Source organism: Lycium barbarum, chromosome 11 (genome assembly GCF_019175385.1).
Source record: "Lycium barbarum isolate Lr01 chromosome 11, ASM1917538v2, whole genome shotgun sequence".
Classification (NCBI taxonomy): domain Eukaryota; kingdom Viridiplantae; phylum Streptophyta; class Magnoliopsida; order Solanales; family Solanaceae; genus Lycium; species Lycium barbarum.
The window spans coordinates 90,527,511-90,555,195 of record NC_083347.1 but is presented as its reverse complement, the minus strand read 5'-3'; the positions used below and the strand labels follow the sequence as shown (position 1 = coordinate 90,555,195).

The 27,685-nt window shown below is 39.8% G+C and overlaps 1 long non-coding RNA gene across 1 annotated transcript; it reads right to left on the bottom strand.

Moving 5' to 3' along the window:
• LOC132619302 (uncharacterized) lies at positions 1-27,685 on the bottom strand. The gene is made up of 6 exons (XR_009574662.1): positions 26,932-27,685; positions 22,129-22,197; positions 21,600-21,672; positions 14,134-14,206; positions 2,431-2,504; positions 1-196 (listed from the first exon to the last, which is right to left on the bottom strand). It is a non-coding gene; the product is annotated as an uncharacterized LOC132619302 (long non-coding RNA).

The following is a 27,685-nucleotide window of genomic DNA, read 5'->3' as shown; positions in this document are numbered from 1 at the left end:
GCGAGACCATACAACCCACACTGCATATCTACGAGCCTCCACTAGAGTGCTAGACATAAGGACGGGACAGGACCCTGTCGTGCCCAAAATATGCATATATACACAAAAGAATAATCGGGCACCTCCGGAACAATGGAGTGCTCTCAATCAGCTAACAGCTCCTACGAGTCTGGATCAAGATCACCTCCCTGTCTACCTGTGGGCATGAACACAGCGTTCAAAGAAAACGGACGTTAGTACTAACATTGTACTGAGTATGAGAGGCATAAACGATAATAGTACGCCAATGAGATAAAGGAGGCATCAATAAGAGAGCAACGGTATAGGACTGTCACTTATAAAAGAAATAGCACATGCTGACTTACTTCATATCCATCATCGTATCATATATGCATGAATGTATAAGCTGCCCGTCCATATAGGTACGGTGTGATAATGTATAAGCTGACCGTCCATATAGGTACGGTTTGATAATAATTTACATGCGTCCAGGCCTCCCGCGTCGGGGGTGTAAGCTGCCCATTATAGTGGTGTGTATGTCTACCCATCCATATAGGCACGGTGTAATATCATATCATCATATACTCATCGTTATCCAACATATTCATACATAGCATAGGCATATTATAACTTACTTTATTGATCATTTTATGGACCTACCATGATTTAGCATCATTATACATTTATCATTGAAATATACATTAGAACTTGAAGGCATCTATGGCTATGTTGGGGTGACATGAGGTCGTGCACCCTCGATTCTATTATGGAGCATTAATAGGTATGCTGCCTCACCTGGAAGGAAATAGTATATAAGGTGAGTATATACAATAACTGGCATCATTAATTGTATGGTACTATGCCTCACCTTGAAGGAAATAACATATAAGGTGAGTGGATACAATGAATGACATCATTAGCCTTAGGGTATTCTGCCTCACCTCGAAGGAAATAAGTATGAGGTGAGTGTATACAACATACGACATCGTTAGCATTATAGGAATATCATATCATGAGCTCTACAATCTTTATACTTAACTCATCATCATCATTATCGAACTCATAACACATCTCGTATCTCATTTGACTTTACATGATCATATACTCTTGGCTTTCCGGGATATAGAGGATTCATAGAGAAGAAGGAAAATCATACCATAGGATTCATGCCATAGAAAGAAAGGACTAGCCTCACATACCTTTGTCGTTTAACTAATATATCACTTGTTTGTTCCCCTTTGATGCCCACGTTTCTACCTTCAAGAGAAGTCGCATGAACGTTAGCCAATCGATTACTTAAACGTGATTACTATTTCTAGGAAGATTTGGGCAGCATTTCCTTTGTTTATACAACTTTTCCCATATATTCTATATCAACTCCCAAACATTCATAACAACGTTCACAATATAATAAACAACAATCGTCATCCATCTATATTATTCGCAATTCACAATCTCACTCAAATTTCTCCATAATGGTGGTTATAGTTCACTATCGCATTTACTCACACATAATAATTATTCCATGTTCTAAAGGTCATTCATAATCTACTTACAATCACAACATATCCATACTCATGATTCATTCCAAACTACTACTCAACAATAGCACTATTCCCACATTTATGACCCATGTTCTATATTCTTCAACAATCCAAGTGTTTCAATTTCTCAATATCTTAAACGTCATGAAAATATCATAAAACGTACCTTGTATATTGTAGGAACAAGCCTTGAGTAGCAATACGCTTCTTGCACCAAAAACCCTAACTCACTTCCTTTGAAATTTCTTGGCTTAGATGACTTAATGGGTTTCACACTTTTGATTCTTGTTGGCTTGATGTAGTTGATCATCAATTTCCTTTGAATTCTTGTGGATGAAGTGTATGGAACCTTCTAGAGGTCTTGAGAGATGAAGAAATGTGGGAAATGAATTTAATGAAGTGGGAACACATTTATATAACCAGAAACTATTCAGCTCGTCGGGACTTTCACGGTCCGTGGAACACTTCACGGTTCGTGGAACTGGTCGTGGTTCACCACTAGCCAGTCATCATCTCTGTTGGGTATTCCACGGACCAGTATACTGTCACGACCCAGCTAGGGGCCGTGACGGGTACCTGGGGCTAACCACTGAGCACTACTTGTTCTACTACTCATTATACTCATCCAACATTTCTTTATCAATTTATGCTTAGGACATAAGAAAATCATCTTTTCATTTGAGAACATAAAAATACTCTTTTATATACATAAGCCATTAGGCTATCAAAATAATAGGTGTATACATATACATAAATGCAACCTCGTGAAACAACATAACCCACACTGTGTATCTACGAGCCTCTACTGGAGTACTAGACATGTAGACGGGATAGGACCCCGTCGTGCCCAACATATACAAATATACACAAAAGAATAATCAAGCACCTTCGGAAAAAAGGAATGCTTTCAATCAGCTAACAACTCCTACGAGTCTGGCTCAAGCTCGTCTCCCTGTCTACCTGTGGACATGAACACAGCGTCCAAAGAAAACGGACGTCAGTACGAACATTGTACTGAGTATGTAAGGCAAGAATGAAATAAAAACAATAGAAGGATCATAAGTCATAAGAGGAAGATATAACCTGCATAAGTGCCATAGGCAGTTACATCCCTTACACATATCATATTTTACATAATCATAGTACGTATGTCATCACATCAAATATATCATCACCTCACATATATCATCACATCACAATCCTCGTCGTCAACCCGCGTCCGGGTGACCATCATATGCCGCCCACTAGTGGTGATCATGCCCGGCCCTCAAGGCTCGGTGTAACATCGCAGCCTGCCTTAGCGGTGACATGCCAGGCCATCTAGGCACGGTGGAATCATATGCAACCCGCCTTAGCAGTGACATGCCCGGCCATTCTAGCGCGGTGGAATCTTATTATCACAAAATCAATCATTACACATCACTATTGCACATCCCATGAACGTATCATAATCTTATCATAGCTCGACAACTTCCATACATAACATAGGCATGTTATAAGCTAACACTATTCATTATCTTATAGACATATCATGATTTAGCATTATTTCACATTTATCGTTAGAAGCATACATTAGGCTTTGAAGACAACCATAATTACGTCGAGGTGATGTAAGGTCGTGAACCCCCGATTATATTATGAACATTTATGAGTATCCTGCCTCACCTCGAAGGAAATAATACTTAAGGTGAGTGTAAACAATAATATCATCATCAATGTTATAAGATCATCATATCATGAACTCTCGAATGTAGTTTAGTATATTTAAGGACTCATAAGTTCCATCGTATAGGAGGATCATGGAAAGCTTGAAAGATTCATGCCTTTGAAGGAAGGGATAAGCCTTACATACCTTCGACGTTTAACTAAGCTAGCGCTTGCTTGTTCTCTTTCGATATCACGTTTCTACCTTCAAGAGAGAATTCACACTATCGTTAGTTAGTCGACTATAAGAACGCGTTACTAATTCTAGGGAAAATTGGGCAGCGCTTCCTTTATTTATACCACTTTTCCCATATTCTATATCAACTCCCAAACGCTCACAATAACATCCACAATACTGCAATCAACAATCATCATTTATATACATTGGCCACAATCCACCATTTCTCTTCTGTTTCTCTACATTTATGGTTATAGCTTACTATCGCGTTTCCTCGTGTATAATACTTATTTCACGTTCTAGATGTCATTCAAAACATTTTTATAATCACAACCTATTAATGATCATGGCTCAATTCAACCCTTTACTCAACAATGCTACTATTCACACTTTCATGACCCATTTCTTACATCCTTCTATAATTCAAGTGTTTCAACTCTTCCATACTCTAAATAACATGTAAATACTATAAAAATTACCTTAGATGTTGTAGGAACAAGCCTTGAGTGGTATTGTTCTTCTTGCACCCAAAACCCTAGTTTACTTCTCTTGAAATTCCTTAACTTGGATGAGCTTTGATGAGTTTCATACACTTGATTCACTTGGGTTCTTGATATTGATCCTTGATTTCCTTTGTTTTCTTGTAGATGAAGAGTGGTGAGTATTCTAGAGGTTTCTAGAGAGAAATACCGTGGAGATGAAATGAATTTAATGAGCTTGGGTCTCCTTTTACTGACTTAAAATATAATCCGGAATGAACAGTATCTGAAGTGCACAGTGGTCGTAAACCCAGTTTACGGTCCGTATTCCAGTTTACGGGCCGTATTTCGTGGTCGTATTTAAGCATATCAAAACCAGAAAGGTATGCTGAAGTCATGGTGATTTACGGTCGCGGTTTACGGGCCGTATTTCGATTCACGGTCAGTATTCCAAGTCGTTCTTAACCATTTGAACATTTGGCAGAAAGTCAAAGTTTTGTAAGTTGAAATATGACATGGTAGTTTATGGGCCATATACCACTTTACGGTCCATATTTCATTTTACGACCAACTGGGCCAAAATGCAAAATCTGCAACTTTTCACATTTTCAAAACCTATGATTAGTCATTGTGGGGCATAACCTATCTCTTATTGCAATTTCCTTTGAAATCTTACTCAGGGTCGTCAAACGTCGTTCCCTTCCTATTAAAACATCCTATACCCGTATTCTTCGTTAGTCTATTCGTTGTACGTTCACGGGGAAATTTCTGAGGTGTAACATATACGGTCCGTGGAAGGTTTCACGGCCCGTGGTTGTGGTCGTGGAACTCACAGCTTCTTCCGAAGTTGTTCTCGTCGTTTCGTTTGATCTCCAATCCTTATACAACCTTCTTAACACTTGTTTAATACTTCATTAATGATCTGAACATCCCTATAAATCGTCCCCAAAACCTTACCAAACAATCCTTAACACAAAAATTTACGAAACCTTTCCTAACCTCACTTATACTCCACTTGTCCTTATCAATTCTTATTTCATCAATTCATATAACTTCAAGATCTTAACGTATGCATTCTAAAACCACTAATTATCCGTCTTATAATCTTAAGAACTTCCTATTATCCTTAAGCTCGCGTTGGTTCATTAATAAATTCAGCCACACCAACTTTCTTCAAGACCAAACTTACCACAACATCAAGTAGAAGCAAGAACAATCACCTTTCATGGACTAGTTTGGTGTAATCTTGTTAAATTCTTGATTTAACGGGCTATAAATGTTTGGGGGTTGTGTTGAGAAGTTTGTAGGATTATTGAGAATGTAAAATGCTGAAAAAATGGAGTTAATGAGGGTATTTATAGCCCTCATAAGTTGGTTCCACCGACCTTCTCAAGTGGGACCCGCGGAAGCCATTTGGCAGCTTGGAGTCTTTATCTTAAAATGACCATAACTCTTGATCCCGATATCGTATGAGGGCCCACGACCTATGGTTGAAAATCCCTTTCAATTATATACAATTTTCATTTTTGGTGTGTTTCCCAATTTCAAACTTATAATAGCGTTTTGGCCCCTCAAAGTCAGATCATCCGAAAACGTATCGTTAAATCATCCTTTTGGAGGGTTTATGCACATATTTGGCTTAAGGGTCCTTCTTAAGACTTGATCAACTTCCCATGTACTACTCATATCACTTTTCATATGTCCTTTATAAAACCCCAACATGTGGTCCCCACCTTAACTTACGGTTACGAGGGCTATTCATAGTAACATGTTAACTGATTTACTCCATACGGTCTCCAAATGTCATATATATATACACTTATACTCATTTAATATAATCTTCATCCCTAATCCTTGTATAATTTTGCTCTTCCTTGAGCTCATACTAAGCCTTCTACAGTCTTGGTAACGCGAAATTTTTCGTGGTGTAACAGTTTGTCGCCATGTTTGTTATACTCATGAATTTGATGTAGTTATCTCTATCTCTTGATATCTCACTTATCTCATGAAAGAGGAAGGACAATATGGATGAATTGAGTTTTTGATTTCCATTTCATGTCAAATATCCGTGGATCCTATAATATGTGGTATTGTTGAGGTCGATTTCATGCATGGTATGCATTCCATATTTCGTATATGATTTTATTATATGCTATGTGTCCACCAAACACAGTATGGAGGGATCTGGTAGTGTACCAGTTCCCTTGTGCAATGCAGTATGTAAATGATACAGGTTGTTACCATGTAAAACTCCTTGCTCAAGGGATTAAAAACCATGACCTACCCCTGTAGGATTTCAACTCCACTACACGAGCAACTTCATATTACAATTGATTGTAAGCTAGGACTTAACTCTCATAACCCTTTACCCTTACAATGACTCTTTTGTAACCTAGTAACTAATCCTCATAGTCCCTCAACACTTGCAATACTCCGATTGCAACCAAACTCCACTTGACTAATTCTAGCCAAGGACCACTAATACACCTAGACTGACTCTAGCCTAGTGTCCCACTCAAAAGCTTGTGGAAACACACTTCCAGTAAGTATACTTTGAGACTTTTCAAAACACTTACAAACAGCTTCTTAACACAGAAGATTAGGTTTACAATTTAAGCACAAACGAACAAAAACTTACAACACCATAAAGAACTTTAGACTAAATCTGTGTCTGGATCGGGTTCTTCAGTTTTGCAAGTGACTTGCTCTTGAGAAAACTTGTGACAGCAAGGATTTGCTCGCTTTTGATTAGGTTTTCAAGTCTACTCAATATGTTTCCATCATGTTGTATATATAATGAGAGCATGTGTGATGGATAAAGACCACTCATTCACTTTAACCAAAAGCATGGGCCAACTCACAGCTGTACTTGTGTGCAGCAAGTGGCTTGGCTTTACAGCTGTTCTCTATTGACGGTGCAAGGTGCACAGAGATCAAGGTGCACAAAGGCATTGGACTTATCCGATTTAATATGATATTGATTAGAAATGATGCTAAGTTTGAGAGTGTAGCTTTTGAGGGCTTTGTTGGAGAGCTTAAAAATGAGAGACTGATCGTGATCCGAGGTCTTTACCGGAGCGAGGGAGTTCTCGTGATCCGAGATCATTTACCAGAGGGAGAGTGTGCTCGTGTCTGAGGTCATTTGCTGGAACAAGGGTACACGGACTTTGTGAGTCCCTCATGGGTCATGACCTTGACGCATTGCCCTTAGAGTCTGTGTACGGATATAATAAGTTGGCCAGTGCTTTGCATTGTATCTACATTCATTCATCTATTCTTGACTGTTTACTCGACATTATATACACTTCATCTGATCTTATATATACTAAACCTGTTACATGATTGTACTTGAATACTTATTTGTTCTACTTGTTGATCTCTTTCTGTTTATATGTGTGACCTAATCGTTGTCGGCCTATGATACCTACGAATATTAGTGTTGTACTCATACTACTCTTGTTGAACTTTTTGTTGAGTGTAGAGTTCGTCTAAGGTTTTAATTCTCGACCTCGCGAGTGATCCCGAGGCCTTCTTGTTGGAGATTCACGATGAGCTACTACCAGATCCTGCAGCTCGGATTGCCTTCCCTTTGCTACCAGTCTATTCGATTCCTCAGACAGTTATTATCCTTGTAATTTGAGACTTATGTTCAGTTTTCAGATATTGTATTGTATTAGAGATCTTGTACGAGTCCAGATCAGGTTTTGAGATGTAGTCGTATTTACTTCCACACTTATATTACTGTATTAAAGTTTATGACTTTAATATATTTCCACTTTCATTTCCACATGGTTAATTTAAATGATGTAGTTAGGGAAGTGTGGGTGCCTGCATGACTCACGAGTTGGGTCGTGAAAAAGTTGGTATGAGAGCCCTAGGTTCACTAATCTTACAAGTATAAGAACAATGTCTAGTAGAGTCTTGCGGATCCGTACGATGAGCTCTGTACTTATCTGCAAAAAGTTATAGGATATTTTGGAAACTGCCATTCTTTCACTCCTTTCGTGCTACTTTATTCAAATTGATATCTCGACAATTCAATTTGGTATTTGACTTCTATTCATATTCCCTCAGTGATGGTGAGAACACGTGCAAAAATCGTCAGAAATTAGGTGCCCGCACCCGCTGTCAGGGCCGGGACACGAGTTCGAGGCTGAGCCAGAGGTCGTGGTAAATGTAGAGGTCGTGGGTAGCACCAGCCAGTGGTAGATCACTCATGGTTGGTCAGGCCCATGCCAGATCATTGTCTCCTGAGCCAGAGTTAGAGCACGAGGGCGAGTTTATGGAGGAGGAGTCAGGACTAGCCCGGGCTTAGCCAGTGGTTATTGCGATTCCATCAGGATGTTATGGTTTGCATGTTGAGTCTTCTTGAGGGATGGACCCAGGCGGACGTCCTTCCAGCCACTCCAAACGGATCCCAGGCCAGAGTTAGAGGTCAGACTCCTGACCAGCTCCGTACCCAAGGGACACAACTTGCTGCTGCTATGGCTCCCCGTATCAATGAGATCCTAACACTCGGATTTACTCTTAGACCCGTTGGTCCTGACTATGACTCATGAGGAGCAGGACTTTTTTGAGAGGTTTACTAAGAATAAGCTACTTGATTTTTATGGTACTGCTGACGAAGACGCATATGAGTTCATTGTTAACTTTCATGAGAGGCTTTACAAGTTAGGGTGATTGAGTCGCATGGAGTCGACTATGTTTCTTTCCAGTTGCATTGGGACACAAAGATATGGTGGAGGTCCTGTATTGAGTGTCCACCATCTGGGTTACCTCCTTTCAGTTGGACCCAGTTCTATCAGGTGTTTCTGGAGAAGTATGTCCCCGGACTTTGAGGGAAGGAGGAGAGATGAGTTCAACAGTTTAGAGCAGAGAGGGATGTCGGTCCCAGAGTATAAGTCCAGATTTAACTCTTTGGCTCATTATACAGAGACTTATGATTAACCGTCAACTAAATTAAACTAACGCTAATTATCTAAACAAAAAATAAAATAAAATTTATATTTATAAACTAAATAAAAATAAAAGAAAGCAAATACTGAACTTCAACCAAGAAAGAGCGGATTTTTATCAGAGAAGAGACAGATCTAGGGTTACGACCACTAACAATTTAGTTGAGTCTTCAAATCGTTCTACCTATGGGTTATTAGTTGACGGATTAATTATAACTTTATGAGTTTCTTTCGAGTTGCTCACAAGCCTGTAGATGCTACTATAATGCCTATATTCCTATAGGTGCCAGAGATAACAAGAACGTGTTTACTTCTCCATATTTAACTAAGAAAGGCTAAAGGGTATATTCCTATCCTCATTAGCGAAACGGTTAATCGAACAAGCTCTATTTATTCTTATTACGCATGCAAATTCCCTATTTCTAGTTCAATTCACACGCCACAGATAATGTCTAATTAGTGATCAAGTAATTAAACAATTAGGCAAAAGATTAAATAAGAAGCCCAAAAATATGGAAATTTAATAGGTAGAAACTATAATCAAACGTCAACTTTCATGTTTGTGTCAAAACCCTAGAACTAAAGAGTTTAGCTCCACATAGACATGGAGCAAAAACGAAAAAAAATAATCCGAATAAAAATGTCAAAATAAGTATTACAGAGAAGAGAAGGTAAAATCCTGTAACTACGGCCTCCACGGCTGCTCCAAGCTCTCTCTAGGTCCAAAGTTCTGAACTAAGGGTTTCAAGTTGTCCAGAATTATGTAAAAAAACCCTGTCTTATAGACTATTTAAAGGTGTAGAAAAAAACCCAAATAAAATAACCTTGTCCAAAATAAAATATGAAGAAGTAAATTTCCTAGAACACCTCAAAATTGTTTTCTGTTTTCTTTCTTCGCTGCATGTACGTACTTCTGCTTCTTTTTTCTTTCCATTCTTTTCCTTCTTTGCTTTGTATCATTATATGCCTTAAATTTTTATTAGGAATCTTTTCCTACTCCCCACAGATAATTGTGCAGAAGGAATCCTTTTCCAATTCCACCATCTAAACTTTCCTTGTTTCATGCAGAATGTCACGTGTCTTTGCCTTTTTGTTCCCGTTTCATAATTTTAACACTTTTTTTCCAATTTTGCTCCAACTTCTTTCCATCTTCACATCGATTTATTTCTACATAGTAAAAATATAATATTAGCCCAAACCACTATAATTAATACTCAAAAGACGATTAAAAGTACTAGAATGTGAGGCAACAATGATTAAATATATGCATTTTTGACCAAACATCAGTGGTATTTTTGGGCCTAGTGAATTAAGTTCTGGACAAACTTTCGAGCTTTTTACCCTTAACCTGCAGACCATGCAAGATATTCTGGTCTTTGGTATCAGTGACTTAGCCCCAGATGGTCAGGGGTTGCTTTGAGTGTGGTGACCAGGACATTTCGCGAGGGAGTGCCCTAGACCTAGATAGAGTGGAGCTCAGCAGGGTTCCCGATTTCAGACACCCAGGGCTCCAACACCTTCAGTTATTAGAGGTGGATCTTCAGGTAGGGGTGGTTCACAGCCTAGCAGAGGCGGTTATTAGTCTGGGAGAGGTGGTCATCAACCCGGCAGGGGCAGTTCTCAATCTGCTAGGGGTAGAGCTCAGTCTGGCCAGGGTGACCGGGGAGACACACAGTCCGAGGGCAGACGGGTTTATTGCTATGTGTTACAGGCTATGCGTCCACCAAATAATGTATGAGGGACCTGGTTGTGTACCAGTTCCCTTATACAATGCAGTAAGTAAAGAAGGCACTGATTTTACCGGGGAAAATTCCTTGCTCAAGGGATTAAAAATTACAATCTACCCCATTAGGATTTCTACTCCACTACACGAGCAACTTCAGATTACAACCTATCGTAAGCTAGGAGCTAACTCCCATAATCCCTCAACTCTTACAATGGTGGCAGCCTAGGAACTAACTCCTGTAGTCCCTCAACCTTTGCAATACGCCGATTGCAAATACCTCCACTTGACTAACTCTAGCCAAGGAAACTAAGGTTGAATACCTCTAGCCAAACCCAACTAATACACCTAAGCTAACTTTAGCCAAGGGGTACCACTTAATAGATTGAAAGGTAAACTACCTAACAACTACTAAGAATTTGAAATACCTTCAACAGCTTCCTTTTTGGGAAGAGTAGGTTTACAATTTTAGCACAACAGAACAAAAGACCTACAACAATATAAACAACAACGGGTCGTGCGGGCACGTACTATATTACTACTTAGTAGGCTAACCCTTACCAACAAATCCAATGTTCAAACGGTTTTGTTAACGGCAAAATCTTATCAATCACAAATTAAAAGTAAATACTCGTGATGACTCTGTTATTGAGACAAGAAACTGAAAAATCTCCGAGATCTAATCTAGACAGGCACAAGAGCTCCTATTACACGAGGACTACCAAAATAAATGACACAGCCTCTGCCTGGAAAAAGATGAGCGAGGCTATAGGAAGATGTCTGTAATCCACAGAGAGAAACTTTAACTTATAACCTACAACGCATCTACACCCCAAAAGGAATGTAGCAAGAGTAGTATCAGTACACCACACGTACTGGTAAGCATCATAGGTCGACTAATATTTGTTCACGCAACACAATATAAAATCAATAAGATAATCAGATAAGTCAATGGGTGCCTTCAAGACTCCCCATATAGATTATTACACCGATACGAACTCACCTCTCTACTCCCAGTTATTTCGGTTGTGTTATTCCCATAGTAATATCGGTTATTCGACTAGTCAAATGTAGTCCTATTTCGTATTCCCTTAGGAAAATTAATTAAATATTCTCTCCTCATTTACACTAACATCTAATTCTTGATTTTTATCCTTAGAGTTTTCTATCCAGTTCACTTACTAAGATATGATGCATCCACGAAACATACTTACCATACATCCACCAATCATAGGACTCCCTACGTCCATTAGACTCAATGCAGAAGTCTACCCCTTAGTAATTCGCTCTTACAGTTACTTTCATATTGATCAACACCTCAAACAACACAACATAATTATAGGAGATGCACAATGCAATATGATAGACTGACAGCATACAATCATAAGGACATAGAAGTATGAAATGTAATGCAATGCAAATGCGATGCGAAGGCCAAAATCACGCTGTACTTACATGCTAACTGATGTCATTTCTCAATAGTCATGACCTACAGGGGACCCATGGCATCCATGTACCACTCATTCTGGATTCACTCCTCGGACCCGAGTCACAATCGAGGCCACATCCTTACCCCGGATCAAATATTCCTTTTCACACATGTAGATATATTTACCTTTACATTGCTGCCAGTGATCGACTGTCAAATAGTAACTCATATTTAACCCAACCCGGCCATACAAATCGGATAACACAACTGGCACTTACTCAGACTTTCAACCCAACCCGGCCATACAAATCGGATAACACAACTGGCACTTACTCAGACTTTATACTCCATGTATTTCCTTATAACCACATGCAACATATCCAGCGATGCTGATGAATGAAAATGATGTCGTGAAATATGCCTTTGGCGGAGTACGCTGTTATGCCATCTTTTCAACTCACCCAATGCAGCTATTTTATGTTAACAATAATGAACAACTATATGGATATTGCAGTTTACTCAACAATCAATAAGGAGACTAGATATGCTTGGGAATAAATACTCTAGCTTCGGAATAACCCTTCCTAACCCAGACAAATAATTACTTCCTATTCCGTAAAGCATAATCATCAAAAATAGTAGCACTCAATACTCAATTATATACTCGTTGTTACCCTAGTTACTATTTATAAATAACTTTCGTTAAATTGTGAATATATCCATCCGAACTCCGTGCCCGAAGACCTAATCATGAAATCTCCCGTCAACTCTATATGTATATACGATTCACTAATCAAAGTCTAACTCAAGTAAACTGTAACCTACCTCGATGACGAACAGCTATTTGAATTTCCATGAAATACTCGCCTTCCTAGCCCTTATCTGAATCCATGAGAGATGATAGTTGTAGGGAAAGATGTGGAGAATGTTGGAGAAGCCTCTTCTTCTTGGTGTAGGTTTTTCTTCTTGTAAACCTAATAGCAGCCTTGGAGAGTCTTTTATTAAAAAGGAGGGTGAAATATAAAATTGAGTATAGAAAAACGCGTCCACTGGTCCGCGCAGTGGACGTTCGCTATAGCGAGACCGCTACAACGGTACTCTGGTCGCTATAGCGAACCATCTTCTACCAGGGCCCACGATTTTTAACTCAATCTGAAACTGAATTTTTCCACTATTAATCATTTAAACACCCCAAGGGGCTTACTATTTAAGATCGTAGACCAAGAATGGGTATGGGTTCATGAAGTATTAAATAACGACCGGGCGGGTCGGTGTACCAGCAAATTCATATTTAAATCAGTGTTGGAAATTAAATTTGGGTCACCCATGTGGATCAATCTAGATCCATGTCTAAATATGTATGATTTGTATATTTATTATAATATAATATTAATAGTAAAGAACTTAAAGGCAAGTTCCACAGAGTGGTGGTCAGACCTACTAGGTTATATGGGGCAGAGTGTTGGGCAGTCAAGAACTCTCATGTTCAAAAGATAAGAGTCGTGGAGATGAGGATTTTACGATGTATGTGTGGGAAAATACGGAAAGATCGAATTAGAAATGAAGAGATCTAGGACAAGGTGGGGGTGGCATCGGTGGAGGACAAGATGAGAGAAGCGAGGCAAAGATGGTTCGGGCATGGGTAGAGGAGATGCACGGATGCCTCAATGTGAAGGAGTGGGAGATTGGATTTGGATGGTTTAAGGAGAGCTAGATGTAGACGAAGTATTGAGGAGAGGTGATTAGACAGGACGTGGCGCAGTTGTAGCTGACTGAGGACATGGTCTTGGATAGGAAGTTGTGGAGGACATGGATTAAGATTGTCACGACCCAACCAGTGGGCCATGACAGGTACTCGGAACTGGCTACCGAGCACTGCTTATCATGCTGATCATCATACTCGATACAAATCTACTAGTCTCCCAAAACAAGTATATATACGTAAGCCCACGAGGCTACCAATATAATGTACAACATATACAGTGAAAAGAGGTCATAACATCTACAACCCACATATAAGTATCTACGAGCCTTTAACCGAAATGCTGAGATCATAAGGACCGGATAAGATCCCGCCATGCCCCAAATATATACGTAAAATAACAAACTAATAGGTTGCACCTCTGAAATAGTGGGGTGCTCCTGTGTAACTGCTGAGTCAGCTCCAACTCGTTCGTACCGTCTCCCTGTGTACCTGTGGGCATGAACACAACGTCCAAAAAGAAAAGGACGTCAGTACGAACAATGTACTGAGTATGTAAGGCATACATAGTAACATAATAAGGGAATGTAGAAAACATAAGAAGAAAAGGGTAACTGTAACTGCTTGCCTCTTGAGGCGATGAATGCTCACTTTTTACCTTTACCACATATCACACATACATACATAAGCTGTCTGAATGAATAACATCATTAGCCCGCGTCCGGGTAATCATGTCACGCCGCCCACTAGTGGTGTCATGTCCGGCCAAATGGGCACGGTGTTATAATTATCCATAAGCCGCCCACCGAGGTGGTGTCATGCCCGTCCATGGAGGCGCGGTGTAATCATACATATATATTTATCATGAAGCATGCATAAGAGCTCAAGTAAACGTTATAGCTCTATCGGAGTGATGTAAGGTCGGTAACCTCTGATTACATTATGGAACATCATGACTGTCATGTCTCACCTTGAAGGAACTAGCATTATAAGGTGAGGCTATCAACAATGAATAGCACCAAGGAATCGTGTAAAGATCATTAACATCATAATAGCATCATCTCATTATCTTGGAATATGTCTCATCTCTATCTCGTAAAAACTTTTAAGAATCTTTAACCTTCCCCTTTTACAGTGTAAAACTAACATGGAAATATAGAAAATAAATCACGAAATAAGAGTCATGCCTTTGAAAGAAGGGAACTAGCCTCACATACCTTTATGTCTTTTCAACTTTATTGCCTACTTGCTCGCCTTTCGAGCTCGCGATGTTACCTTCACGAGAATTTGTACTAAAATTAGACAACCGGAAACATAGTTAAGCTTAAGCTAAAGAAACTAGGAGTTAATGAAAATTTGGCGATATTTCCTTTGTTTCGACAAATTCTTCCATAAAATAAGACAACCCATAACATCGATAAGAACACACATAACCACATCATTAATAAGTTCTTCAAGTTAAACATTGTTCAATCCTCTCAATTCTCTTTCAATCATCCACAACCATGACTATAATACAACAACATATTCATTCTCATATAATACTCCTTTAACATCACTTGCATTATTTACCACAATATAGTACTCATAACATCTCAAGCTACTATTCAAGAATATCAATATTTCCATATTTGTACTCCACATTCTTCTCCCTTTCATAATCCAAGTCTTTTAACCTCTCAATATTCTTAATAATATGAATTGAACATGAAACCTACCTTTGATGGTGTAGGAATGGACTTTGGATGCAAATACTTCACTAAGAGAAAACCACCACTTCAACACCAAAGAGATTCTTGGTTTCCACAAACCCTAGAGAGTATCCTTGCACTTGATTCTACTAATTCTTGATGTTTACTCCTTGATTCCCCTTGGATATATGATGATATGATGAGAGAATTTTTTGTAGAACCTTCAAGACATAGAAAGAGACTGAAATCTAAAAATCTGGAACACAACCCGTCTATTTATAGCTGAAACTGGAAAGTTCCAGAGAAGCGGTTCAACGAGCGGTCGACGACCCGTCGAATTTCTTTGTCGACTTACACCTGAAAATCCCTGATTGCAGAAATAGGTTGACAGTTCGGTCGACGGTCCGTCGACTTGACCCGTCGAGTTGCGCCTGTAAATCCCAGTCTGCAGGAACTTGTTGACGGTGCACAGTAACGGCCCGTCGACAGTGTCTGGTGTCTGTAGAATTTCCTGATTCAGTTCAGATTTTTCTGATTCGATCCGTTCAACTTATAACTCCATAATTTACCCAGGTGGCCTACTGGTGCCTTTGTACAACACTTTATGTGTCAGGAACGGGTGTCCATTCTCAAGACATACTCGACTAGGAAATCATTAGTTCTACTATAGCAAAGACGAGGGGCATAACATCTTCCACCTTAAGAACATTCGTCCTCGAATGTTAAGTTCTCGGGGATTCTACAGAAATTTTGCCAGAGTTTCCCCTGTAATATGACACTACCATCCTGTCACAACAACCCCCAATAACATTGTCTCACAGGGCTACAACACAATGGCAAGAAAATATGGCCACACACAACCAAAAGCATTAAAAGAAAGCACTACATACCTTATGCCAATGGCGTCTCATCGTGAAGTTCTTCAGGGGGTGGAAACAATATCGGGTATTTAGACTTCATATCTTCTTCCGCTTCCCAAGTCATTTCCCCTCGGTTATTATTTCTCCATAAGACCTTGACTGAAGCTACCTCTTTTTTCCTGAGCTTCCGCACTTGCCTATCTAGTATGGCAATGGCTACCTCTTCATAAGCCAACTTCTCCGTAATCTGGACATCGTCTATTGGTATAATTCTAGAGGGATCTCCGACACACTTATGGAGCATCAACACATGAAAAACCGGGTGGACTAATATAAGCTTTGGAGGTAAATCTAGTTCATAAGCCACTTGGCCCACCTTGCGTACAATCTTATAAGGCCCAATATATCGGGGACTGAGCTTGCCCTTCTTGCCGAATCTCATTACGCCCTTCGTCGGCGACACTTTCAAGAACACCCAATCATTAATTTGGAATTCTAAGTCTCGTTGGCGGTTGTCCGCGTAAGATTTTTGGCGACTTTGGGCTGTCAACAATCGGTCTCGGGTAGCCTTGATCTTTTCCACCGCTTGTTGGATCAACTCCGGACCTATTAGTTGTACCTCTCCTACTTCAAACCACCCAATTGGAGATCTACACTTCCTTCCATATAGAGCTTCATACGGAGCCACCTGGATACTGGAATGATAACTGTTATTATAGGCGAATTCAATAAGTGGTAAATGTTCATCCCAATTACCTTCAAAGTCTAATATGCATGCCCCAAACATGTCTTCCAAGGTTTGAATAGTGCGCTCAGCTTGTCCGTCAGTTTGTGGATGAAATGTTGTGTCGAGCCTCACTTGAGTTCCAAAACCTTCTTGGAAAGATTTTCATAATTTAGCAGTAAATTGTGCTCCTCTATCAGTGATAATAGACACTGGGACACCATGAAGTCGCACTATCTCCTTAAGATACAGCCTTGCATAATCTTCTGCCGAATATGTGGTTTTCACTGGAAGAAAATGAGCTGATTTTGTCAGTCTGTCCACAATTACCCATATGGAGTCATACTTTCACCGAGAACGAGGCAAACCTACAATAAAATCCATGTTGATCACCTCCCATTTTCAAGTTGGAATTTCCATGGCTTGCAACAATCCTCCTGGCTTCTGATGCTCAATTTTCACTTGTTGGCAATTTGGACACTGAGCCACAAACTATGTGATATCCTTTTTCATTCCATCCCACCAATAAATTAACTTAAGATCGTGATACATCTTTGTCGCTCCTGGGTGAATAGAATAACGGGAGTAATGAGCTTCTTCCAGAATCTAACAACGTAGTCCTGCAACATTTGGAACACATAGCCTATCTCGGTACCTGAGAACCCCATCCACAAAAACTTCAAATGGTGACTTTTCTTTCTCAGGAAATGTATATCTATAATGACTCAACTGGGGATCTTCATATTGGCTCTTTTTCACTTCCATATTCAGGAATGAAACAGATGGATTATGAATGCCAACTCCTGCATTGCCTGAATCAATTAAATGAACTCCGAGGTTAGCTAGCTGGTGGAGCTCACGAACTAATTCTTTCTTCTCCTCCTAAACTTCACATAGGCTACCCATAGATTTACGACTGAGAGCATCAGCCACCATATTTGCTTTTCCGGGGTGATATAAAATACTCACATCATAATCCTTCAACAACTCTAACCATCGTCTCTGCCACAGATTCAATTCCTTCTGCTTGAAAATATACTGGAGACTCGTATAATCTGTATAAATATCAACATTTACACCATACAAGTAATGTCTCCATATCTTCAGTGCATGAATAATCGCATCCAATTCAAGATTATGGGTTGGATAATTCTTCTTATGTTTCCGCAATTGCCTGGAAGCATAGGCTATAACCTTCCCACACTGCATTAATAGACAACCTAACCCAATACCGGAGGCATCGAAATACACAACATGTCCTTCTGACCCTTCTGGAAGTATCAGGACTGGGGCCGAAGTCAATCTATCTTTCAATTCTCGGAAACTGCGCTCACAAGTATCGGTCCATTGAAATTTAGTTGATTTCTGAGTTAGCTTCGTCAATAGTGCTGAAATAGAAAAAAATCCTTCCACAAATCTTCTATAATAGCTTGCTAATCCCAAAAAGCTACGGACTTCCGTTGGCGTTGTAGGCCTTGGCCAAGTCTTCATAGCCTCAATTTTCTGAGCATCCACTCGAATGCCGTCAGCTGAAATGATATGGCCCAGAAAAGTTACCGAATTCAGCCAGAATTCACATTTCGAAAATTTAGCATACAATTCACGAGCCCGAAGAATCCCAAGGACAATACGCAAATGATCTGTATGTTCTGCTTCAGTCTGAGAATATACTAGAATGTCATCAATGAACACTATCACAAACAGATCTAAGAAAGGCCTGAACATATTATTCATCAAATTCATGAATACTGCTGGGGCATTAGTCAACCCAAATGAAATCACGCGAAATTCATAATGTCCATATCTGGTTCTGAAAGCTGTCTTCGGAATGTCTTTTTCTCTAACTCTCACCTGATGATAACCTGACCTCAGATTTATTTTGGAAAACCACTTGGCACCCTGTAATTGATCAAACAAATCATCGATTCTTGGAAGAGGGTATTTATTTTTGATCGTCACCTTGTTCAGCTGCCTATAATTGATACACATTCGTAAAGAACCATCTTTCTTTCTTACGAATAAGACAGGCGCTCCCCATGGCGATGAACTAGGTCTAATAAATCCCTTCTCGAGCAAGTTCTTTAGTTGTGCCTTTAGCTCTTTCAATTCTGCAGGAGCCATTCTGTATGGAGGAATAGATATAGGTTCGGTATCCGGCAACACATCAATAGTAAAATCAATTTCTCGTTCCGGTGGAAGACCTGGAAGTTCATCTGGAAATTCACTTACTACCGAGACGGATTGAAGTGTCAGCGGCTTTGCTTCGGTGTCATGCACGCAAACCAAATGATAAATATAGCCTTTGGCAATCATCTTCCTCGCTTTGAGAGAGGAAATAAACCTACCTCTTGGAGATGCTATACTACCCTTCCATTCCAGCATCGGTTCGCCCGAAAATTGGAACCGAACTATTTTTGTTCTACAATCCACGTTAGCATAGCACGAGGCCAACCAATCCATACCCATAATCACATCAAAATCCAGCATTTCTAGTTCAATCAAATCGGCTATAGTGTGGTGATCACATACCACAATCACACAATTTTTGTATACTTATCTAGCTATTATTGGATCACCAACCGGAGTAGATACCTCGAAAGGTTTAATTGGCTCGGATTTTACCCCAATACGACCAGCAATATGAGGAGTGATATAAGACAACGTGGAACCCGGATCAATCAATGCATAAACATCATAAGAGAATATGGTCAATATACCTGTAACCACATCTGGGAGGACTCAAGATCCTGGCGTCCGGCTAGAGCATAGATACGGGCTGGTGCCACCTGAATAGGACGCTCCCCCTCTGCCCCTACCGCGGCCTACTAGGGTTTGGAAGTCTTCCCTACCGGGCGTACGAACGAGGAAGAACCAGCTGCTGATCATGTGGGTTGGACCCCACTTCTACCGTGCCTCCAAGGACAATCACGCATCACGTGCCCAGTCTGTCCACAAACATAACAAGCATCTGAACCTTGGCGACACGGACCCGAATGTATTTTTCTACACTGACTACATCGTGGAACCGGTGGTATTCTCTGGCTAGGATCACCTCCAAACTGGGGACCTGAGACCCTCGAACTCTGACCCGGACCAGAATAAATAGGGAGATCAAATCTCCTGCCCACGAATCGAGGAGGTGCACTAGTTGCGGACTGGCCCGAATGTCTGGAATACTGTTGCCGCTGACCCCCTCTATACTTACTACAAGCACTGGCAGATCTGGCCCTCTTTCTCTGCCCTCTATCAATATCACGCTCACCCCCTTGCGGCTATTGCTGCTCTTCTAGATTCTGGGTGTGGGCCTGAATACGGGAGATGTCTATCCCCTCCTACAATGAAGCTGTTAAGAAGTCTTTGAACAAATGTGGCCCTAAGCCACTCACAAATCTATGTACTCTGTCTCCCATATCGGCTACCATAGTGGGAGCATACCAGACCAATGAATTGAAATAGAGACTATATTACCGAGCACTCATATTCCCTTTCTTTAGATTCAGAAACCTGTCAGCTCGGGCCCTCCAAACCTTAGGTGGCAAATAATGACGAAGGAAGGCATCTACAAATTCTTGCTAAACCAGGGGAGGTGCATTTTCCTTCCTTGAAGCTATCCAATTATTATACCATAGAACGGTAACATCCCTCAATCTATAAGATGGTAACTCCACTGACTCAGTATTGAAAGCATGTATAATCCTCAACGTCCTCAACATCTCATCTACAAAACCTTGCGGGTCTTCATCCGGCTTTGACCCGAAAAATTATGGCGGGTTCAGACTCATAAAATCACGGGATCTGGCACTGGTAGCTCTGTCACCCGGACCTGCACTCTGCTGCTGAGCCTGGGCGGCATCTAGCTGTGTCAACAATTGAATGGCCTCGGTCATCTGTTGACCCGAAGCACCCGGTGGAGGGACTGGACGCACTGGAGCTAGAGCTGGAGCCCCTTCATGCTCCTCCGAAACAGGCGGACTGTGAGAGGTGTGAGATGGAGCCTCATTATGGGACTCGCCTTTCTCTACATGTACCGGCGGATCCTGTTCAACCCGCCTTCCTGCCGTTGTGTTGCCCTTCTGGGCAGTTGTTGCCTTTCTCTTTACCGGCATTACTGAAATCATAACGCACAATTAGGAAAAAAAAATCTTATATCATGGCTCTATCGCACAATTTATAAGGAAGAAAGACGGTCATTATTCCTAAATGCTCCGCAGCCTCTCGTTTATAAGTGTGGCGCGCTTCACACCCATAAACAAGACTCTACTGGATACGGTTCATAGACACACCCTAGGACAGAACTGCTCTGATACCACTTTTGTCACGACCCAATCAGTGGGCCATGACGGGTACCCGGAGCTGGCTACTGAGCACCGCTTATCATGCTGATCATCATACTCGATACAAATCTATCAGGAAACAATCTCCCAAAACAGGTATATATACGTAAGCCCGTAAGGCTACCAAGATAATGTACAACATATACAGTGAAAAGGGCTCATAACATCTACAACTTACATATAAGTATCTACGAGCCTCTAATCGAAATGCTGAGATCATAAGGACCCCGCCCTGCCCCAAATATGTACGCAAAAGAATAAACTAATAAGCTGTACCTCAGAAATAGTGGGGTGCTCCTCTACAACTGCTGAATCAGCTCCTACGCGTCCGCACCGTCTCCCTGTGTACCTGTGGGCATGAACACAGTGTCCAAAAAGAAAAGGACGTCAGTACGAATAATGTACTGAGTATGTAAGGCATACATGGTAACATAATAAGTGTCACGCCCCAAAACCCACCCTAGACGTGACCTGCATCCGACGTCATGAACAACATCGAAAGAACCTAAAAGATGCAATAACAATATTTGAACCCGCCAGGTTCAATATTCGCCTCCAACAAAATAAATGTAACAAATCATAAATATATGAATTAAATCAGCGGAAGTCTTTATTCATCAAATACTTAGCCAAACGTAATAACATGCCCGGGAGTTAATCAATAACTCAACAACTACCCACAAGAACGTATACTATGGAACTTCTAAGATAATGAGCAATGTCTAAATCATTGGGACGCAGCCCGAAATTAAAAGACGAATAGTAAAGATAGAATGGTGCCCCACGAATAATCATGTGGGCTCACCGAATAGTCTCGAAAGCAGCAAGTTCTCTTAAGTCGTAGGCGTATCACGAACTTGCTCCTCAATGATACCTAACATACCATCAAAAACAACAATGGTATGCCTGAGTACTGGGTACTCAGTGAGTGTCTAAGGGGCAATAGTTAACAAAACAAGATATAATGAATAAAATCAATAAAATGATATCAATGAAAATAACAGTTCAAAACCATGAATAAAGTGAGTCGGCAACATTAAAGAGTCATCAAAGAATCCAACAATGACAGACCTATTAACTTAACTCCTTACCATTTACCAGGCCAAGTATTTCACTGACGAATTTAAATCACCACAAGCCACTCACAGGCAACAAGATATGAAACAAGCCACTCACAGGCTAATCAAAGTACGAAACAAGCCACTCACAGGCAGATCAATCAATCGATACTCTGGGTTAGGAAACCACGGGGGCTAATCATCCTCTGGACTAGCACAACAATAGATACTCCGAGCTAGGAAGCAACGGAGGCTAATCGTCCTCTAGACTAGCACAACAATAGATACTCCGAGCTAAGAAGCAACGGAGGCTAATCATCCTCTGGACTAGCACAACAATAGCTACTCCGGGCTAGGAAACAATGGAGGTCAATCGTCCTCTGGACTGACACAGCAATACTCGTATCGATACGTTAAGATCCATAACGGCTAATCATCCTCTGGACTAGCACAGTTTTCCCATACAGGCCCAAACACAAACAAAATACAAATCATGGCATATTATCGAATCATCAATCATGGCTTAGAGCCGACTCTCACTTCTCAAGTCATCATCTCAAAATAGAGGCATTTTAAGTCATAACCGATTTAGAATCTTATTGAAATCTCTTATTCAATTTCAAGTTCAAGAAACCCATTCAACAACAAAACAAGTTTAAGGTTCTACCTTTAGAAAATTAAGTTAAATCATCCAATAATGGCAAAAATGAGTTTCACAAAGTAGTATAGTTCGTATAAGGTTCGATGCGGGCTTGACCCTACACACGCATGACCTTGTCTAAAAGAAATCATATTTAATTCCAAAAGAACTTCCACCAAACAATAGTTATAATCATGTTCATATTCCAAAGGAGATTTCAAGTCACAAACAATTATCCACACGTTTCAAGCAATATAACATACTTCAAAGAAGGATTTTGAAAAGTAAACATCAAGAAAGATTTTGGGAAACTCTACACATACTTGAAAAGACGAATTTTGAAATATAGACACACAAATCACCTTCATAGTCAAAAAAGGAGTTTTTAAAAGAGACATACCTTAATACGATAAACAAAGTTTAACAATTCACTTTCCTAATGAAGAACACCCAAACCCTAGCTTGAATTACTTTGGGAAGAATTATGCTGCAAACCCTAGGTTTTGATCACAAGAATCATGTTAAGAATCATGGGTTTGATGTTAGAATGGATTAGTAATGTTAAGGATGTTCTTACCTTTGATTTGAAGACTTGGAGGAATGATTTTCGTCCTTAGGGTTTGGGAGGATGAAAAAAAATGGGAACAAAATAAGACCATACCCATTTTAAACCCAATTTTCTGCCAGAAACGGTGAAAGTACGGCCACAAAGTACGTCCCGTACTTTGAAGTACGTCCCGTACTTGTAGCCCATACTTTGGCTGCCAAAACCAGTGAGGAAAGGAAGAAGTACGCCCTAAAAGGACGTCCCGTACTTTCTGGGCGTACTTTGGGCGAAATCTCCAGCTTTTGCGCCCTTCAGTAAAACAGACATAACTTTTTGTACATAACATTTCTCAAGCTGGGCGACCTACCATTGGAAAGATATTTCCAAGATATAAAACTTTCATCAAGGAAGTGTTTCAAAATTTGCAACACATTTTGCATGACAATCGCCCAGAAGACAGACCTACCAAAACTTAGGCGAATTTAAGAGCCCTTAAGAACTTTAATTGTTGGTTTGACTTCAAAACGACCATCTTCCACCCGAATTCATCAAGAATGGATTCATATATATATATATATATATATATATATATATATATATATAATATCATATTAACACTAGACTTTTACATATTCACACCTAACCCGAATTTACGGAGTGTTAGAATAAGGGAATGTAGAAAACATAAGAAGAAAAGGGTAACTGTAACTGCTTGCCTCTTGAGGTGATGCATGCTCACTTTTTACCTTTACAACATATCAAACATACATACATAAGATGTCTGAATCAATAACATCATTAGCCCACGTCCGGGCCTCCCATGTCCGGGGTAATCATGTCATGTCTCCCACTAGTGGTGTCATGTCCGGCCAAATAGACACGGTGTTATCATTATCCATAAGTCGCCCATCGAGGTGGTGTCATGTCCGGCCAAATAGACACGGTGTTATCATTATCCATAAGCCGCCCACCGAGGTGGTGTCATGCCCGGCCATCGAGGCGCGGTGTAATCATACATATATATTTATCATGAAGCATGCATAAGAGCTCAAGTAAAGGTTATAGCTCTATCGGAGTGACATAAGGTCGGTAACCTCCAATTACATTATGGAACATCATGACCGTCATGTCTCACCTTGAAAGAACTAGCATTAAAAGGTGAGGCTATCAAGAATGAATAGCACCAAGGAATCGTGTAAAGATCATTAACATCATAATAGCATCATCTCATTATCATGGAACATGTCTCATCTCTATCTTGTAGAAAACTTTTAAGAATCTTTAACCTTCCCCTTTTAGAGTGTAAGAAGATCATGGGAATATAAAAAATAAATCACGAAATAAGAGTCATGCCTTTGAAAGAAGGGAACTAACCTCACATACCTTTATGTCTTTTCAACTTTATTGTCTACTTGCTCGCCTTTCGAGCTCGCGATGTTACCTTCACGAGAATTTGTACTAAAATTAGACAACCGGAAACATACTTAAGCTTAAGCTAAAGCAACTAGGAGTTAATGAAATTTTGGCGATATTTCCTTTGTTTCGACAAATTCTTCCATAATATAAGACAACCCTTAACATCGATAAGAACACCCATAACCACATCATCAATAAGTTCTTCAAGTTAAACACTGTTCAATCCTCACAATTCCCTTTCAATCATCCACAACCATGACTATAATACAACAACATATTCATTCTCATATAATACTCCTTTAACATCACTTGCATTATTTACCACAATATAGTACTCATAACATCTCAAGAACTATTATTTAAGTCAAGTTACTATTCAAGAATATCAATATTTCCATATTTGTACTCCACATTCTTCTCCCTTCCATAATCCAAGTCTTTTAACCTCTCAATATTCTTAATAATACGAATTGAACATGAAACCTACCTTTGATGGTGTAGGAATGGACTTTGGATGCAAATACTTCACTTAGAGAAAACCCCCACTTTAACACCAAAGAGATTCTTGGTTTCCACAATACCCTAGAGAGTATCCTTGCACTTGATTCTACTAATTCTTGGTGGTTACTCCTTGATTTCCCTTGGATATATGATGATATGATGAGAGAATTTTTCTAGAACCTTCAAACACAATTCGTCTATTTATAGTTGAAACTGGAAAGTTCCAGAGAAGCGGTTCGACGACCCGTCGACTTGCTTCGTCGACTTACACCTGAAAATCCCTGATTGCAGAAACAGGTTGACGGCTGGGTCAACGGTCCCATCGACGTGTCGACGGTCCGTCGACTTGACCCGTCGAGTTGCACCTGCAGATCCCAGTCTGCAAGAACTTGTTGGCGGTGCACAGTGACGGCCCGTCGACAGTGACTGGTGTCTGCAGAATTTCCTGATTCAGTTCAGATTTCGCCGATTCGATTTGTTCAACTTATAACTCCATAATTTACCTAGGTTGCCTACTGGTGCCTTTGTACAACACTTTATGTCCCCCAAACTCGGGCACGGGTGTCCATTCTCAAGACATACTCAACTAGGAAATCATTAGTTCTACTATGGCAAAGACGAGGGGCATAACAAAGATAGAAGGTTAGTAGGTATCAGAGATTCGATTAGTGGGTTCATTTCTACTAGGGGTCGTAGTATTTCCCTATATCTTATTGTCATTTAGTTTCAGTTACTATCTATTGTCTTTTGTTCTTCGATGACCATATTATTTGTTGTAGTTATTTTTCCTTTCCCTGAATGTTTTGTCTTGTTTTCTATAGTTCTTTGCCATGATTGCTTCACTGCCATTATTTCTTTTTCCGATCTACTTTGATATGGTTTTTCTTGAGCCGAGTGTCTATCGGAAACAACCTCCCTATCTCTCAATGTAGGGGTAAGGTCTGCGTATACTCAACCTTTACCTGACCCCACTTGTGGGATTACACTGGGTATTTTGTTGTTGTAGTAGTAAAGAAAGTGGAAGAGTTACAATTGTTGGGAAAGTTTCTGAACGGTCGTAAAGAATTATAAATAGGTTTTTATTAGAAGAAACCTCAAGTTAATTTTTCTATTAACTTCTTCTCCTCCTAGCGCTTTCCTCTTTCCAACCCTGACAAAGCAAAATTATCTCTTCTTTGGTGACGAACCTTCGTGGAATCGATGTTTTTGTTGGAGCAATTAATTCTGTAACTCAGGTACGATTTTAAATTATGAAATTTATACAGTGTAGTTTGCCTTTCTGTATGATTAGACTGTATGACTAGTGAAACGAATTCAATGAACCTTATACAAATTATGTGTTTATTTAATTTTTCATGTGTACTAGAGCCTAGGGTTAATTTTTTATTTCCTAGTCTATGCATCGTCACTATTGAAACGAAAAAGTTGCTTTAACAAACGACTGACCTGGTGATAGGTGTATGTCTTTGTTTATTTTCTTTCTGTTAACAAGAGTCTTGACTCTCTCCCTTTCCACCCAATCTCTCTGGCTTCCGATCAAATGAATACTCTTCAACCACTAAAACAAAATCCAACTATTAGATTGAATAAACTCTCAGGTCAAACTCCAAAAATATTTGAGCCAAGAATCGAAATTCAAGATTCATTCACTTTCTAACATAAAAGTTGAGCTCAATGATTGCCTCCATCTTCCATTTCATTCGGACTCATTATTGTAATTAGACAATTTTTTTCTTCTCATTCACGAATAGAGGCTTGCTTTAGAGGTTAAATGGCAAAACTTAAACTAGACTAAACCACTCACTTAAAAGGAGCAATAAAATAAATTGGATTTCTTTCTCATTGCCGAAGATTCGGTTAAAATTTTAAAACATAGATTTGGTGAGAAAAGCTTTTACCCAATAATCAAAAAAGAGATGCTTTAAATAGTAAGCTTGATGGTGGTACTGGTGGAAAAGCTTTTGGTTCTTTTACAGCTCCTCACACTGCATATTTTTTTGGTAATACAATGTTTTTTTGGTTTCCTTTTTCTCTTTTTTACAAGTGTCTTTATCTTATTCATCTATAGCCATATCAACAGTGTGTATACTTCTGACTTTTTTGTCTTTTTGAATGGTTGTTTTTAAAAGGGTTTAATAGACACAGTTTTCAGGTGTTTTATAGACATATCCTTAATTAAAATGTCCGGATGAAAAATTCA